Here is an 18,405-nt window from a genome sequence, read left to right as displayed (position 1 = left end):
CACCTTTTTGGTTTGAACTCGGTAGCTCAGGGATGAGTCCAGCCACACCCCCAGGTTTTTTACGGCCTGCTTGGGAGGGGGGGCACTACCAAGACTTTCGGGTCACCAGAGTTCACTCCACAGACCGTGGTCCTTCCCTACCAACAATACCTCAGACTTGTTGGCATTCAGCTGGAGGCAGTTGGTCATCCACTCGGCGACTGCCGCCAGGTCGCCCCAAAATTTAAGAGCGTCCCTCGCGGTGTTGTTGAGAGTGCCACCACCAGCTGAGTATCGTCAGCGTAGGAGACCATTGTCAGTCCCCTTTTCCTAGCCACCGCAGCCAAAGGTTGAACGTAGAGATTAAATAACAGGAGGCTGAGGGTGGAACCCTGTGGGACCCCTTGTTTAATGGAGTGTTTGCCCGAGGCAAAGGGAGGGACAGTAACCACAAACGACTTCTCACTGAGGAACGAGGTGAGCCACTCCAAGGCCGGACCGGCAATCCATGCCTCCTCCAGGCATTGTAACAGAATGGCATGAGACACTGTGTCAAACGTGGCACTGATATCCAAAAGAATCAGTGCCGACGTTTGCCCGGCGTCCAATGCTGACCAGAGGTGTTCTGTTACAGCCAGGAGGGTAGACTTCGTGCTGTGGCCAGGTCGAAAGCCATTCTGGGAGGGGTCCAGCATGTTGTTCCTGGTCAGAAAGTCTGTTAGGAGAGAGTTGACATGAGCCTCTGTGATCTTAGATGCCCAGGGGAGTAAGGAAACGGGGTGGTAGTTTTCTGGTTTGGCCGGGTCCAACATGGGCTTTTTGAGCAGAGGTAGCACCTTGGCCTGTTTCCAAGCCCTGGGCACGGTTGCCGTGGTGAGCGACATGTTAATTACCTGCCCCAGGGAGGATATGATCGCAGGAAGCACTTTCCTAAATTGGTCTGGTTTAAGAGGGTCAGCCGGGGAACCTGACTTAATTTTCCTGCATAGAGCTTTTAGCTGGTCTGCCAGGATTGGAGGGAACACCTCCAAGGTATTAGCGTTTTGACAGCCCTGTACTACTTGCGGGATGATAGCTGCAGTGGAAAAGGACTTATAAATGTTGTCTACCTTCCTAACTAAGAAAGTGGCAAGGTCCTCACACTGCTCGTTGGACTTGATAGTCTGCCCTGCAGTGACCTGCGGCGATTTAAGGCTGGAGAGTATTGGGAATACGCTCTTTGCCGGGTTCTCGCTGATTTGGTTGGCATAGAATGTTGCTCGCTCCAATTGAATGGACTTATGGTACCTTTGCGGCGGGGTTAAAGTCCCTTCTCCATATACGCTCTAGCCTTTTGCAGCCCATGCACAAGTCGGATAGATCGCCTTTATACCATGGTCTGGTTCTGGATTTGCGGTTCAGTGACCATTTCTCAGGGATAAGAATATCTAGTGGCTGGCTGATCCAGTCTGAGAAAGCCCTGTATGCCTCATTAGGGTCCTTAGGCAGACTAGGGCACGTAGTGGGCAGGTGGGCGTGGAACAAATCCCAGTTAAGTTTGTGCCAAGGGCGTTTAAGGGATGATGTCTGATCCTCACTCTGTAATGGAGTAATACCTTGAAGTGACATGGGGACCAACTAGTGGTCAGACCATCCCATAGTCATGGGGGCTTGAACTATTAGAAAAGGTATATCTGTGAAAACTGGGTCCAGCAGGTGGCCGACCGTGTGCGTTGGGCCTGAAACCAGTTGTACTAGCTAGCAGGCCGCCAGATCAGATACAAAATTAGCCACGTTTGGGTTGTCGTGTTTGTCTAGATGAATGTTCAAATCCCCAATGACAGTGAAGTTGGTGACGTTAACCGACAGCACGCTGACCGCCTTCACAAGTGCTGCCTTAAAGTCTGTGGATGGCCCAGGGGGCCATTATACAAGAAGCCATGACATAGTATAGTTTGGGCTTATTGTGACCTTGAAGTGGGCGCATTTGCATCCGGATACAGCCTGCCTGTCAAAGGTGCAGGGGTAACGGGATTTAAAAATGCCCCCGCCTCTAGCCTCCCTGTTGAGAGTGAGGATGCTATAACCTACAGGGAGCGCCAGGCCTGGCTCGGCAGTCATGTAATCAGAGAGCCACGTCTCGGTAAGAAAGAGGACGTCAGGGGAGGTGTTCTCTAATAGGTCATAAATATCAGAGTGATATTTAGCTAATGAGCGACAAATAAGAATAAAGATACTAATAACCTTCTTGGACAGTAGGAGGTGGCCTTGTGGTGTCAGCGTAGGTGCAGTGCTGAAGCCACACTGCAAACAGCAGAAAGGGCCCTCAATAGCGTCCCCACAAGACTGTCTGCAGCTGCCTACCCAATTCCTAATAGCTAACAGATCGTTCCTGGTGTAAGTCAGCCCATCTTTAGTGAAAGGGGCAGCGTGTCTGGCATCTGGCGACAAACTGGCACGGACGGGCGCAGGCGGGCTTGCCTTTGGCATGCCCAATGAGCGCGTCCGCTGCGCTTCCGCACCATCAGCCCCTTGTCACTGGGCTAGTTACACGTTTTCTGTAGCCTAGACCATCACCTCCCTCAAAATGGCGGCAGAGTGGGCATACAGGAAGTGAGAATCTACAGTCAAGCCTCCCTCCACTCAAACAGCCCGCTAACCGCTGTGGTGGACCGGGGATGCACTGTCGGATGCTGGCCCCCAAAATTGGAGTCAGTAAGTACGCAGATGTGCAAATGCGTGAATTTTAAAACAAATAAAGTTAGAATTAAAATTGCGGAGTCACGTTCCTTTCGTGCAGGCTTTAAAACAAATTTTGAAACACACAAGGGCATTCACACAGTAAAAAAAAAACACAGATTCCCACCACCGAGCTTATCTCCAGTGCGAAAGTTGCTTGCTGTTAACAAGAATTAACTGCGCTTCTGCGCCATCGGCCCTTTTTCACTGGGCTAGTTCCAAGTTTTCTGTAGCCTAGACCGTCACCTCACTCAAAATGGCGGTGGAGTAGGCATACAGGAAGTGAGTATCTACAGTCACACCTCCCTCCACTCAAACAACCCACTATTGGCTGTGATGGACCGGGGAGCGACTGTCGGATGCTGGCCCCAAAATCGAAGTCAGTAAGTAAGCAGTAGTGCAAATGTGCGAATTTTAAAACAAATAAAGTTAGAGCTAAAATTACGAAGTCACGTTCCTTTCGTGCAGGCTTTAACACAAATTTTGAAACACATGAGGGCACTCACACAGTAAAAACACCCACAGCGTTCCACCACCAAGCTAACCTCCGGTGCGAAAGTTGCTTGCCCAAGGGGTCACTTCCATTAAAAAACAAAAATTAAATAAACAATCACTGGATTCAGTGATTGTTTCTGTTTTCTGCACCCCCCCCCCCCGGGCAGATTGGCCAAAAAGACTGGCCAAACTGCCCCCAGGGAGAGCAGAAAACAGCCTCTACTGCTCCAAAAAGTGGGGTGCGATCCTTGCCCAAGGGATTGCCACCAATCCTAATTCAAAATCATCCAGATGCAGAAAGGCCCAAAAAACACAAGCGATCTGTTCCAAGGGGGGGTGTGGGGGGGGGGGGGGGGAGAACACTCTTGAAATTAATATGCCCCTTTCAGAAGTGACCCTTGCTCAAGGGGTCGCTTCCTTTATATAAAAAAGAAATCCCAGGTGCCGAGTGGGGGCATTCCTGCTGCACGATCGCGACGCCATGCGCGATCGTGCAGCAGGAATGACCTGCAAAAAGACATCAGGGGAGAGGAAACATTATTTCCCCTCCCCCAATGCCTCAATGCATCCCCATTCGCCGCCCCACCAGAGCAAAGAAACTTACCTGTTTCAAGCTGGACGTCTGGAAGCAAATGGCTTCCAGCGCGTCCGGCTGCTTCTGATGACGTCGGCGCGAGCTGTGCACGCTGACTTCATCGGATTGCCCAGGGAGAGTCGGGTGGCAGCGGAAACTCTTCCACTGCCACCCCCCTTTGTGGGGGATAGATGGGCTGACCACTCACATCACGGTGGGGGGACGATAGAATCCCCAACACACCGATCATCTATTTTAACCATCATACAGAACAGAAGCCAGTTACATCAAAAAGAGTTTGACATCTGTAATGGCTTTTTAAACTTCACTTTCTTTGTATGGGCCCCCACTTAGCTTTAGAATTGCATCCCTGTCTTCAGGTGTATGCCCACCCTCTATCAAACCGAGTTTTTAGAGGGCGAGGACTGGTCAATGATGAAGCATGACACCAGTTGGTGTGTGAGAGCAGTCTTGCTTTTTGTGAGATGCCTGCACTCACAAATTAACACTGTAGCACTTAGGTCACCATACTGGGAGCGGCTCTTTTTGTGTTAAACATTATTTATTGGAGGCTGCCTTCTCCTAGTGCCCCGTGCCTCTAGTTCCTTTCCCTAGGTCTTATCTGGGGTCCTTGTGGTTAAACAGGCTAGATGGGCTGCCCATGGGGGGAGCGCCAGTGCTTCCCCCATGGGTGGGTGCCATGACGGAGTGGTTCCGTCATGAGCACCGAAGGGGTTAAACACTTGAAGGAAGGGCAGAGAAATCCCATGACAATGAAGGACTTTCACAGAGTTATTTTTTTTATTATTTTTTTTTTTTTAGTCCTCATTACGCAACAAGTTAAAGTTAGGAGATTATCAGGGTCCCTTCACTTGCTCCACGCTTTCCTTATATTCTCCAGAGTCTAGCTCTATCCAGCGTTTCAGAGAAAGGGAACCCCTTACTTCCGTATACTTGTAAGGAGAAGGATTCTTAATTTGATCTGGGGTGAGCTAGCCATTATGGCTACTCCTGCAAGCCTTCCTCCATTGATGTTGCGATAGCGTAATCATTGGACAATTGGTGGACAATAGACCAAACAAAAAGTTAACATAATAGAGAAACACCCATGCATTCAATCAACCCCCATGAAACTCTTCCCATATATCCCAAAATGTATATTTCTTAGAAGCCAGCCTCTTTTTTTAATCTAAATTATACACTTTGAGAACTGACGTGAGCCATTCACTGTGAGTCGGAGGGACTGGGCTTATCCATTTTATACATATCTTCCTTGCTAGGAGGATCAGCACAAAAGTTAGATTTTCCTGGGCTTTAGAAAAAGGTCTTGTTACATTAATACCCGACACTCCAAAAATGACTAGATCCATACTCACAGTTAGCTGTCTTCCCATTACCCCTTCTAATGTAGTACCCACGTCCTTCCAGAAGCCATCGAGACTGGGGCACTGCCAGAACATGTGCAAGTCGTCTGCCATCTGTAACCCACACTTTGGACAGCTCCTCACTGTGGACCCATTTAGTTTGGACAGCCTCTTCGGGGTCCAATAAGCTCTATGAATAGTGAGTAAATGATTTCTTTTGAGGGCAGCAGAAGTTACAATCGACCAGCATTTGCTCATAGATACTTGCCATGTATTACTTCTATCCAGCGTTGGCAGGTCTTTCCCCCAGATACTCTCTGGAACCTGGAAGTCCTCTTCCCCCGCTGATATAAGGGCCCAGTACCAATATGATATTTCCTTAGTGAATGTCTTTTCCCCCTGCATCTTTATTTCTAGGGAGATGTTACCTTTTCTAGTTTCTTTGAGAGACGTAGTCCAGCTCAACAGTTGGTAATATTTAAATTTCGATAATGTGAAATTTGTACATTGTGATATTATTTCCCAATCAAGAAGCTTGTTCTGCCATAGGAGTTGGCACCATTCTACTATTCCTGCTGATTTTAGGGGGGACTCTAAGCTATCCTTAAGGCAGCCTTTCACAGAGTTATTACAAGCCTTCCAAAAAGTGTACACTGGAGCATAAATGTATGATTTTCAGTGCTGCAGTGCTGCAGAAGAAAACTTAAAAGTCTGTAAAGTGCAATTCAACCAAGCCAAATATTTCTAGAACAGAAATTTATGTCACAGTTACTTGTTAGAAACAACGAAATCCCAAATATCTCAGTTCCTTGGTCTGTGTCAGACCATATGACACTTCCTCACAACACATATTAAGGAACAAATGAGATAACATGATAATAACATATGACGTTCAACCATGTTCAGGCTTCCTATACTTTTAACAGTAATCAGAAACGGGTAAATTAACGCTCTCAACTCAATAACAGTATACTCACACACCCGATCTGGGTTTGTAGCAATTTCATCTAAAACAAATAATCACTCTAGTGCTGCGGTTTCTAACCTGTGACCCATGACCCCTGGGGGTTTGAAACGCCTAATCAGGGAGTCTGCGACAATTTAGAAAATTAAATGATATTATCAGATGAATACCATAAGTGCAAACAAAAAATCAAAGTGTAAAACTGAAAATGTTAAAACGCTCTGTAATTATGAAGGAATTCGAAATTGGAGGCTAAAGCTAATGGGCCTTATTCACAAAGGTAAACTTACACTTCTGTGTAAGTTTACTCTTTTTTCAGTATTTACAAACTATGATTTAAAAGTAACTTTATGACAGTGGGACTGTGCAGTTGGGGCGGAGAACTCCGCAAATAAAAAGACAGAACAGGCCTAACTTACTATTAACTTGTACTTTGTGAATGCCAATAAAAATGTAAAATTACACTAAGGTGTACATTTACCTTTGTGAATCAGGCCCTAAATTGGTATCTTCAGCTTGATTCCTGGGAACAGTGCACATACAGCAAACAACAGTATGGCGGAATGGGGGCCTCAATTCAACCACTAGTATGCAATGACAATAAAGGCAAAAAGGATGTCTTAGGAGCAAAACAAAAGACAAAGTAATATGCTAGAGTTTAGCATTTCACTTTGTCTTTTAGAAATAAAACCACATTTTGAAAAGCTCCAGCCGTCCCATAGAAATGTATATTTTTGTTTTGTTTGTGAATTAAAGAATATATTGAATCATTTATATATTTGTTTGATATATACTTGCTCCTAAAATTCTGTCTTTGTTAGGTTTCGCCAAGTATGGGGCTTTGTTCCGCCTCTCTGTTCCATTGGCTAGCTCCATAAATGGAGGCTAGCCATTGGAACAGAGATGCGTCACTCATTCCCCGAGCAGATTTGTGGGCGTTCCGGTGATTTTTACTCATCTCGCCCATTTTCGTGCGTCATTGCGGCGGTGGGCTGTGTTTTTTTTTTCAGAGTTTTTTATTTGTCATTCCTCCAGGCCGACCGCCGCCGGAAGAAGTCCAGGTGAGTGCTCCCCTCCCCTCCCGCTGTCCGTGTGCCCGTTCCCGCCCCCCCTCCTGTTGTCCGTGTGCCCGTTCCCCCCCTCCCGCTGTCTTTGTACCTGTTCCCGACCCCCCTCCCGCTGTCGGTGTGCCCGTTCCCACCCTCCCTCCCGCTGTCCGGCCCCACTTGTAAATGCTTGTTCCTTGTCGCTCTGAACACTTTTTGGGCCGGAGGCTATGTTGTCTCCTCCAAGCTTGTTGTTGCCTTTCTCCCCTGCATGGCTGCTGAGTTAATAATTTTTAATTGTACTCCGTAATCACTATCTCCCCATGCCGTTCTCCCACCACCATCTCCTGCATGTCACTTCTTGCATTTTATTGCATCTTCCTTTATCTCCCCGTGCTGTCCCCCCACCACAACCTCCCGCCCATCGGTGCGTGCCACCCATAACACCTCCCCCCGACCCTTCTTTAACTGTTTTCTTAGTAAGCGCTCGTTCTTTCCATTCAGCCCTTTGCCTTCCATGACGCGGCCCGTGTCACCTCTTTAAGCATACACAGAACACTGTGATATTATGGATATTAATGATTACAGTTTAAAAATAAATCAATTTTCTACATTTAGGATGTAAACACTTTTTTCTAAACCGTACGGACATATGCGGCGCATTCAGTAAGGAATTCAAATACTTCTTGTTTTCTTCGCACTTTGGTTCTGCACGGGGACAGAGTCACCATTCTAAGATGGTGGGCAGGTGCCGGCTACGGAGGTGGATGTGACGGGGCTTGAAAGTGGGCCTGCCCGTAGTCCATCACGTGCGCTCTGGACGTAAACACTTTTTTCTAAACCGTACGGACATATGTGGCGCATTCAGTAAGGAATTCAAATACTTCTTGTTTTCTTCGCACTTTGGTTCTGCACGGGGACAGAGTCACCATTCTAAGATGGCAGGCAGGTGCCGGCTACGGAGGTGGATGTGACGGGGCTTGAAAGCGGGCCTGCCCGTAGTCCATCACGTGCGCTCTTTTCGGTGGCCCGCTGCTGTCACCTTGCTGTGGCCGCATCACCATGGGCTTCCCAGGTGAGAGCGCAAAGTCCCGGACCTCCCCCAAGGTCATCGGGTTCCTCTTCGGGGTTCTGGCAGTGTGAGGCATGCCTGGGGCACCCTCTGTGAGTATGACCCTTCTAGCTGCTTTAGGGTTTCTTCAGGACACAGTACACTGCACCCCAATACACTATCTATCCCTGCACATCCAGCATTAGTCTGTGATACCTGTACCCACCCCAATGCCACCCTAGAAGAACTTCCACTGTGCGTAGTTGGTAGCATGTGCCCCCTACCTCGCCGTGCGTCATGTACAGCCCCCTCCACATGCCTGCCTACTGCCCCTAGAAGATACTACCTCGAGGTCCCTGAGGAAACACTACACTGCTTTGCAGTATCCCCTATGCTGCCCCCTACACGCACATACTATATGCACTGGTACCCTGGACACCGCCTACTGCCCGATACTCCTCAATACTGCATTCACTGCACCCAGGATACTGCTTACAGACCCCCAGAAGACTGTGTTCCAGGGACCCCAAGGAACACTACACTGCAACACAGTACTCCCTCTGCTGCCTCCTAAGCACACATTACATGGACTGGTACCCTAGACACAGTCGACTGCCTCCCTACTCCTCGATTCTGCATGTACAGCACCCATGATACTGTCTCCTGCTCCCTAGAAGACCAAACTACCCCAGGAAACTAGATACTGCCCAAGAAAAACAAACCCAAGGGCCCCTCTAAGAAACAATGCACTGCATGTCAGTGCAGGCTACAAAAGGACTTGAGATCTGCTGTTGTCTGGGTTTCTGCTGTTTTGAACGAACTGCTACCAATAATGATAAATCTGTTCTTCACCAAGGCTTTGGTGAGCAGCAATGCAGAACTTTGCTTCACAGGTAAAAATTCATAGAACGTCCATGCTACCATGCTATTGGCTTGTTACGTCATCTGCCCATTGGAACCATGACCTAGTTCATGCATCCCTGCAGAACCCCCGCTTGTTCCACACGTGGCTCCGGAGCCCCAGCGCATTCTGTGTATCCTTGGGAGACTGTAAAGTCATTACACCATCAGTGTCCCACTTCTATCCGTTGTTCATAATCCAGGGTGATGTGTCTATTGAACATAGAATCTTTAACAGAAAGCTTCCAACCTTAAAAAGCATAATGTTCTGGACTGTGAGTAAATGCTTACTCGAAGTGCGGTCTATAAATGAAGTATGTAAACATGCTATGTCATGTGTTTTACTATTTTTAAAGAAAATCTTTGTTACATATTTTCTTGATAAGCTGTGTCATTTATTTAGTCTTGTGTACTCCATCACTGAGGTTAGACCGAAGGGGTTCTTTTTCTTGTGAGTGAGCTCCTCAGATAGACTGTTTGCACAACTGTGATATTGCTAGTAGTATGTGCCATTGTGGTGCTTCTAGAATGCCACTGGCTATATGTGTCACTGTAATCCTTGTTTTGTGAAAGTTGTAGAATTTGCCATTGAGATCCTTATTCAGAATTGCTTGCATATGTATCAAGGTCCTTTGGTGTCACTGATTCTATGTACCTTTCTGGTTTTTAGATCTCGATTAGCTAGCACATGCACTGTCTCGAAAAGACTTGATGTGTTCTATCTGTGGGCTTACAGGCCGCCCATCTCCTAGAATTTGTAAACTTCAAGGTCGCTCTCATTTTCTTTGATGCCATTTAGTATAGGAGAGTCTAGTCGTGCAAGCGCACAATACCCGAGAGACGCAGAGTGTCCATAACAGTGATTTTTTTTTCCTCTTTACTTTTAAAGTGCAACATTCATTCAAGAAACAAAAGAAAGAAACTTAAAAAAAAAAAGTTTTCAGTTTCCAGCCGAACTGCATACAATTAGAATTAGAAAAACCGTGAAGGTCTGAGGGAAGAACTTTTTGCAACTGAGCACTCAAAACCATAAAGTAAATTTCACCGCTTGTAATACGTTTTTAACATGGTGTAAAAAGGAGGGGCTGAGTTAGAAATGTAGGCAATAGGAAGTCACCAGGTTGAAAAGTGTTGACCAGTACAATGGCAAGCAAGGTACACCAAACAGAGCACTTTAAATTGAATACGTTGATCGACAGGAAGCCACTGTAATCTGTGTCTGGCCACTAACTAATCTGACCATTACATTTTGAAGTCACTGCAGTTTATTTAGAGTTTTGTGCGAGTAAAGATACATGGAATTATAATGGTCAACGCCTGATGGCACACACTGTAACAATGGAGGTAGAAATGTAGGCACATTACGAAACAGGGTTCAGTTTAAAACTGCCAGCTTTTCACATATTTTGCACCAGGGCATCGAAGGTTTCAGTCAAACACCATTTCTTTTGTGTGGGATTTGCACTAGAAGTTCCCTACATTTGTACCCCTTGCTTTCGATTATACCCAAGTTTGCGGCGGGGGCTTGTTTTGTTAGGCACAGGGAGAGTGGGTGTGTGTGTGGCTCTGGGTGTGTGTGTGTGTGTGGCTCTGGGTGTGTGTGTGCGGCTCTGGGGTGTGTGTGTGTGGCTGGCTCTGGGTGTGTGCGGCTTTGGATGTATGTGTGTGGTGGTAATTGCTGTCTGCTGAGCTCGTCCGTAGGGTACAATAGGTCTCACATTTGCGAGAGATTAAGCTAATGGCAATGTAAATGATAATGCCATTTATTTATCTGTTTTCAAAACCAACACATAAATACAAATTTTGTCATTTACAATGCCAATAGCTCAAACTTTTTCAAAGGCGAAACCATTGCATTGTAAATGCTTGTTTTTGAGGTTCAAATTGCTGACATTGCTTTGGCCATGGTCCCTGGCTTCCAATCGGATTCAGTTGGGTTCCACAGAATCCAAAAAGTTAAAAACCAAGAGCACTCCTACTACCTGCAGGGTAATAGGCCCTTTCTGTCAAACATAAGTATCCCAAAGGACAAATATGAGGCTGCCTTCATGACAGTTTGTAGTATTTATTTGATTGCATAACATTTCGATTGGGAAACTTTTACATAGCATCGTTGGCAGTACAAGGATCAACGTGGATTGCATGATGAACGAAATTAAAGCAAAAAACAGCTCGTTTTGGGAGTGATACAGTTCAGTGGATGAGATTGGCAATGACAAAACATTTAATTAAATCTATGATGCTGACATAATTAGACAGCAGATCTAAATGCAAGAAAATACATTTACAATAAGGCTAGGGTGCAACCATCTTCTTCTCTCATGGGTCACATGCTCCCTGTGTCACTGGAAACAAACTGTACCCGGATAATAAGACCAGAACAAGGGCAAAACCGGTCTTGGTTTGCTTGCACTCCGGTTCAGGGAGGACCTAGCTTGGCAGTTCGGGCTGGACTGTTCCCATGAGGAACTGGGTCAAGACTGATTTGCATATGGTTGGGTCCAAACTGAGGTGGCATGGTGAGCAAAAGAAGGATGGGCTGGAGTGCTACCCCAAGCTATTGCCAGTGGCTATGCTTATTGCAAACAGCCTCCCAACACCTTATGTGTGTTTCAGGAAGATTAAAGAAAGCCATCCTGGTGCATCGCTCTGACGGAACAAGGCATTTGCCCTCTACTATACTGTGACCAGGGGCGGCCTTAGGCATGTGCAAGCTGTGCACCTGCACAGGGCCACCAAACCCCAGGGGCCACCATGTCAATATATATCCTTAATATAATAATCCCCTGATGATGGATACATATTTGTATGGCGGCCCCTGGCAGGGATTTGGCGGCCTCCGGCTCCACTTCAAAACAACCTGCCCCGCTTCTTCACTGGCCTCCGCGCTCCGCCCCGCCCGGACCCCTTCTTCCGGGGCCTCCTACCTACACTCCCTGCCCAGGGCCGCCATGAGCCTAGAGCCGCCCCTGCTGTGACCCGGAGGAACCGTCATCCTGTGTGCCATTGTTTGCAACTCCAGTATGCCTGGTGGAGGCCATGGTGAAGAGAGAGGGCTATCGCCCTGGAGCAGTGCGCTACAGTGAAGCGTTGCAGTTTGTGACCCGCAGAAGCAGAGCATCGATTCAACTAGCTAAATCCAGAAGCACCCGAGAGTTGCCGCCGTACTCAGGAAGACTTACTTACTGCATAACATGTGGAGGAGCGCTGTGGACGCCTACTACCTTGCCTGCAACATCTAGGCCTCTGCTCCACGCCAGGCCGTTGACACGTGCCCTGGCCATCCACATTCAGCAAGAGTGAGTAAGACTGATTACCAGGCCACTGAGCCTCCGGGGGAACCTGCCCTGACTTAAGTGCTATGGTGCTGAGATACTTTAACTTTTAAGAAGCTATTGTGGAATTTCTAAAACGTGTACTTCTAAGCGGGGCCTAGCTTAAATGCTGCCTCACAGGAATGGGGAATAACCACAATACATAGGGGAGGGGGACTCTTGGACTTACCCGCATAACACTAGGATGCCTGCCTACAAAGTCTGTGTGTATTATTTGTTGTATGCCGTATTTCACTTTGTTCTTGCATAACATTCTACTTTTCTCATAAAAGCAAGTATCTAGCTGGGCATTTGTTTGTTGGGTTTGATGAGTTTGTTTTTGAGTCGTGAGCCTTGTATACTGTGCACCTCACTAACTCCAAGAAGTTCAGGGCTGCTTGATCTGCATTAGCACTGAGAGTCAAGTGACGAAGGGGCAGTACTTGACCCAGTTACTCAGAGTCCATGGACCTGGGACTTTAGGAGTAAACGGCCTCAACCCTCATGGTTGGGCCAGTGTCTAATGCTTGCTCTGTGACCCACTTAAAGAGGTTCTGACAGTTTATTTTTCGAATACGTTTCACTCAGGAAACACTGAACACAATTCCAAAGAATAAGGAAGTGACAGAATGTAAAGGAAACACTTGCCAAGACCAAATTTACTTTCTGCAGGATTCAGCCATATGGTCAAATGTAGTAGCCAAGGAAGCAAGTGTATGGGTCTCCAGAAGTGTCATGCTGAGTATGTCATGCTAAGTAAACCTTTTGCCTCAAACGTCACTTGAGCGAGCGAAGTAGATGGCATTCCTCCAGTGCCATGAAAGCCTTTCTGTGTCAAGCCTGTGCTTTCATCAATGGTTGGTCTGCAGGAGATCAAATCAAAACAACCCTTAAAAACTGCTCTTAAGCTATTTCCCTGTTGATGGGCTTTTACAGACAAGCTGGGGGATGGGGAGCAACACAGCATTGGGGAGTTGTATTTGAGAGGGGAAGCAGCACTCGAGGGAGAGAGCTCAAAAACGCATGCCCTTTCATGGAATAAAAAAAGACAAAATGTAGTTCCCTAAATGTGGAAGGCTACAAGTCAACCAATCATTAGGATCATAAAGAGGTTATGATTCAAGGGAGGGACAAACACAAGACGATGAAGGCAAATCATATAATAAAACAAGCAAATGAGAATAAAGCAGATTGAATTTGCATTACTTTTAGTACTGATTAATAAACTTATAAAGCTGGTTTCAGAGAGAGCATGATTAAGCAATTTACACTACATCGTGCCTAGTTTTCAATATAAGAAAGGCCTTTCCATAATGATATGCTGTAGTTCTGGCTTCATGAAGGACGTTTGTGGAGATGCTATTTTGTTTGAGAGATGTCATGTTCTTTTATGTCGTCCCCTCAAGATAAGGTAGGTCAGCAATTGGATGTCCTGCTGTGAAGAGTTGTCCACAACTTGAAGGTCACATGCTTAGATCCTGCTGGGGCCTGGTCTGTCCTTCACCCAGCTGAACATAATAGAATGAATGCCAGATGAGCCCATATCACCAGGAAATGAAATGGGTGGTCCTCAGTGGCGGATACTCGAATTTTGGGGTGGTAAGGCAACATGAATTCAGGGAGGCAGGGGTGAGGGGAACATCATTTAAAAAAACACTTACCTGCTCCTGTGTACGCCGACTCGGTGCTCCTCTTCTGAAGCGGGTCACATTGTAAGGCTCCCAATGGGGAAATCACTGTGCTGCCCTCATGCTGGGAATACCAGCAGCACAGTGATTGGCTAGAGAGGGCAGACTTGACGCTCACTCAGGCCCAGGGAGCCTGGGGCTTTTCTCCAACCTGGCTGTTGTAACATAGCTGGGTTGGAGAAACATGAGTGTGCGTGTCTGATTATCAAACTGACATGCACACTTACATTTGCCCAACACTCCCCCCTAAAGCATCACGCTCGGCAGGATGGCCCTACCCTAACCTCGGCTGGCAGTAATGAAAAATAAAACGGTTTTATTATAATTTTATTTTTCAGTGGGGCGAAGCTCCTCTGCCATAACGGGGGATTAGCCCCTGGTGGTCGCGTCTACAGCAACCATTCATTCAACAGTGAACTTCATTCTAGGTTTCGCCATCATCTGGACTAAAATTACTAGAGCCTTGTAGATTCTTCAATAGTATATTTATGTTTACTGGTTCTAAATTTTCCACAGTAAACTACATAGAACAATTCACCTTATTTAAAATTCCTTCTGTCTTGGGAATACCATTTCTTTTCTATTATGTGATTCAAGTTCCAACCCTTGTCATGCTATAAGAGCGCCCATGATGGGGCAGTTATTAAGTGGCCTGTGTCTTGTCTGATCGACAGCCAGTCATGGCTATTAAGCCTAGAGCCCTCAGGGTCCTGGGCACTTGCTAGGCCATTGCATTCCAGAGAAGGGATCCTTTCTGAGAAGCATCTCACTACATGAAATAACTGCTCTAATTTACGCATGGAGTGTCACCCTAACAGTACTAAAAAGTCCCACTGTAAAGATGGAAATGCCACATACAGGCAATCTGAAAACAAAGCAGCACCCGGGTCACAACAGTAAGAACCAACAGATTACAAATGACAGCAGCCAAACCTCAATGCATAATTGCGCCCTTATCAGGAATAATAAAGTTGCTAGTCGGCATACTTTTAGTATTCCAATGTTAGCTGTTTATTCAACTCAGTTGGATCAATGCAGTATAAATTAGAAATACTCCAATTCTATATTTCAACTGACTGCCTGGCAGGCGCCCTGATTCAATTTAAAAGATGTTAACAGTTGTTTTAATGGGTTTAGTTGTTAAAAAAAAGTAATACACAGAAACTGTATAAACATTTTACATTGAAGAAAAAGCTTGACCAGTGTTTGTTTAGTTCAAGATGTCCGCCATTTGCATCCGTTGTTTCTTCAGTTCTACGCAAGATATTTTCACTGCTGTGTACAAGATTGCATCAGAATAAAATTTTAAAGAGATTTAAAACATCAGAGCCAGAAAAAAACCATGGGGAAGCATGGAAATTAGATACGGCTCATTCCTGTCCTTTTCCCCTGCGCTGGCGCACAATGGGCTGCCGTTCGCCAATGCAGGCATCTTCGCCCATGGTGCAAGGGTGCCTGCGTTGCGGGATAATTATTTTTGTGCAGGAAGGGAAACCTTCCAGCACAAAAACAATTCTCAATGGCGTTTTACTCCTTCTATGTGTGCTGCAGAATGCAGCACACATAGAAAGAGCAAAAAACAAGGAGAAATACAAGTATTTCTCCTTGTTACGCCACTCTTACGCCTCCCCTGGGGAGGCGTCAGTGTTTGGTGCTGCCTCAGATTTACAGATCCTTGTAAATATGGAGCAGTGTCGAAAAGCCATGGATATTGCAGGGCACGCCAACAGCAACACCCACGAAACACCACTTTCACCCAGTTTTCTGCGTGAAAGGGGCACATATTTAAAAGGCCATGAAAAGCAACTGTAACATGACTTTAGGTGACCTAATAAATAGGCCAGTGGCACACTGCGCCACCGGAACGCCAAAAAAGTGACGTTCCATCGGCGCAATAGTGCCGGTAGGTTTTTGACAGCCCAGGTCGCGGTTAACTTTTCCACTTGCTCATATACAAGAACACAAACTCAAAACAAATCCGCATTTAGAGGTGTTCTAAATAGACACATGAAATCGAAATATTTAATCTAATCTACCAGTAGATGGCAGCCAATCACCGGTTTTACATTCCAATTGTTGTTGCACTCCGGATCATGAAGACTTATATTGTGCCTTGCTATTATATGGCTTGGTCTGGGAAGTGCTTTTAGGCTGATTGCTATTATCTAGAAATGGTGAACTGGGGCGGGATTATTTTAACAGATCTGGCGTTGTGATTTATTGCTTGCACTTGAACAGTAATTGAATGTGCTGCTTTGGCCGAAAAGTAGCAGCATTTGCTGAGGTCTGGAAAAAAGCTACATAGCAAATCAATAACAGAATAAAACAAAACACAATACAATAATAATACAACACATAACAACCCACCACAACACAATGGAATAACAACACAAAATCACATACAAAACAACACACCACAAAGCATAGGCACAACCATACAATTTAACACAAAAAAGTTTATTAGTGTGCTATTGTGTTGCTGTTTTATTTTACTGGCTTATGTTTCCATGTTGTGTTGTTAATTTGTTGTGTTGGGTTTTTGTATTGTCATATTGCGCTGTTTTCGTATTCTTTTCGTTATTCTGATGTTCATTTATTTTGTTGCCTTGTGTTGTATTATTGTAGTGATGTAATTGTTTTGATGAAGAGCTGAACTAAGTGTGTTTTTATTTTGTTTCCTACATTGATATGCTTTTATGTTTTGTTTTTTTGGAACTTTATAATGTTGTTTAGTTTTGCATTGGTCTATTATGTGTTCGATTGCTGAGTGTTATGGTGTTGTTACAGCATTGCATTGTTATTATATTATGTTGTGTTCAGTTTATAATTCAATTAGACTCCATCTTAAACATGCACACTCATATATGGGACAAAGTACCCACTGCCTCACATTATAAGGATATTGCATGTCAACGAGCAGTTCCATGACCCTTTAGAAGAACGAGCCCGAAGGTAGAATTCCTTTATAAGGTCATGAAACTCTATAGTGACTTGGAATATCCTTATAATATGTCATGGGTTACTTTGCTCCTAATAACACAGTGTCATACCATCACTATTGTCACAAACCACTACAATCCTTGGTGTAATTGTGATTGTAAATTGTATGTATATAGCGCTCACCACCTCTGACGAGCATTTTGTAGTGAGCAGCAAGCTACTCCAGTAGCCAAGGTTAGAGGTGAAAAAGTAGTAGATTAGTAAAAATGTCTCTTGTTTTCCTTGTGGATTAGTTGTGTTAAGTTTTTGCTCTTAAGATCTCATGCATTTACAGTATTGTTTATAAAGGGAATGACTGACTGAAGAGGACTAGTAACAGGAAGACATGAGGTGTTTTTGGGAGTGGTGGACATGTGTGGCTATTAGCTGGATGAATTAGATCGAGGAGGAAAGAGCTTGAAGAGGATGTCTGGGAGTCCATAGTAAGCAGAAAGGTTTGGGATGAGTTAGAGAGTTGAGGTACAGGCTGGTCTTAAAAGTGGGAATTAGTTATTTTTATATTTGTTTTCCTTCACCCAATAAGCACAAATACATAGATGTATAAAGAGATACACACCCATTGTGGTATTTAAGGATATGTGGTCTGGTGTGATGTTTGGTGTGTGGCTATCAGGCGTGGAACGCCCATAGGGTGTGTCTCAGCCCGGGCTGCTGCAGCTTGAGCTGCTGTGGGCTTAGCTGGGCAGTGTGGGGAGTCTTATCTCCAGCACACCCACATTTTCAACAGGTCTTTAAAGAACTTTTGCATATTTATATACCTTTGTAAACTGGTTATCCAGGCTTAGTTTTTTTTTTTCTGGTTTCATTTTTTTTTTTTTTAAGTTTTATTTTATTTTCACCTGGTACGAGACTTTAATACATTCAAAGTAGTTTCAGTTCATCAAATATGTCACATACATAAACAAACAAATATAGATCACTTTTCACATTACTAAGTATAAACGCTAAGCCATATCAACGAAATCAAATAGACAATTAAAAGTGGTCTTTGGATCCATCAGTTCGATTCTAGGTCCCCCCAAAGTTTCTCAAATTTCTTTAACGATCGAACACCTCTTAGTTCTGCCAACGTGCACTCCATAATTTTATTTTCATTGACCAAGTACCACCACTCCATAGCATTAGGTGAGTTAGGGCTAATCCAGGCCCTGGCAAAAATTAATTTGGCACATGAGAATAATATTGATAACAGTATATGATGTGGTTGATTAGTCAGATGTGGGCCAAGTATTACCATAGGTGCCGTTATTGGGGAGCTAAGAATATTTTTTGCAACTAAAGTTTTTTCCACTTCTTCCCAAAACTTTCCAAG

At 45.2% G+C, this 18,405-nt stretch overlaps 1 pseudogene; it reads right to left on the bottom strand.

Annotated features, from left to right (window-relative positions):
- Positions 1-1,716: 1,716 nt before the first annotated feature.
- LOC147703769 (uncharacterized) overlaps positions 1,717-18,405 on the bottom strand; it is an 86,398-nt pseudogene continuing 69,709 nt past the window's right edge.

This window comes from Lissotriton vulgaris, chromosome 7, assembly GCF_964263255.1.
Source record: "Lissotriton vulgaris chromosome 7, aLisVul1.2, whole genome shotgun sequence".
NCBI lineage: Eukaryota > Metazoa > Chordata > Amphibia > Caudata > Salamandridae > Lissotriton > Lissotriton vulgaris.
The sequence above is the reverse complement of the archived record's forward strand: the minus strand, read 5'-3'. Positions and strand labels throughout refer to the sequence as shown.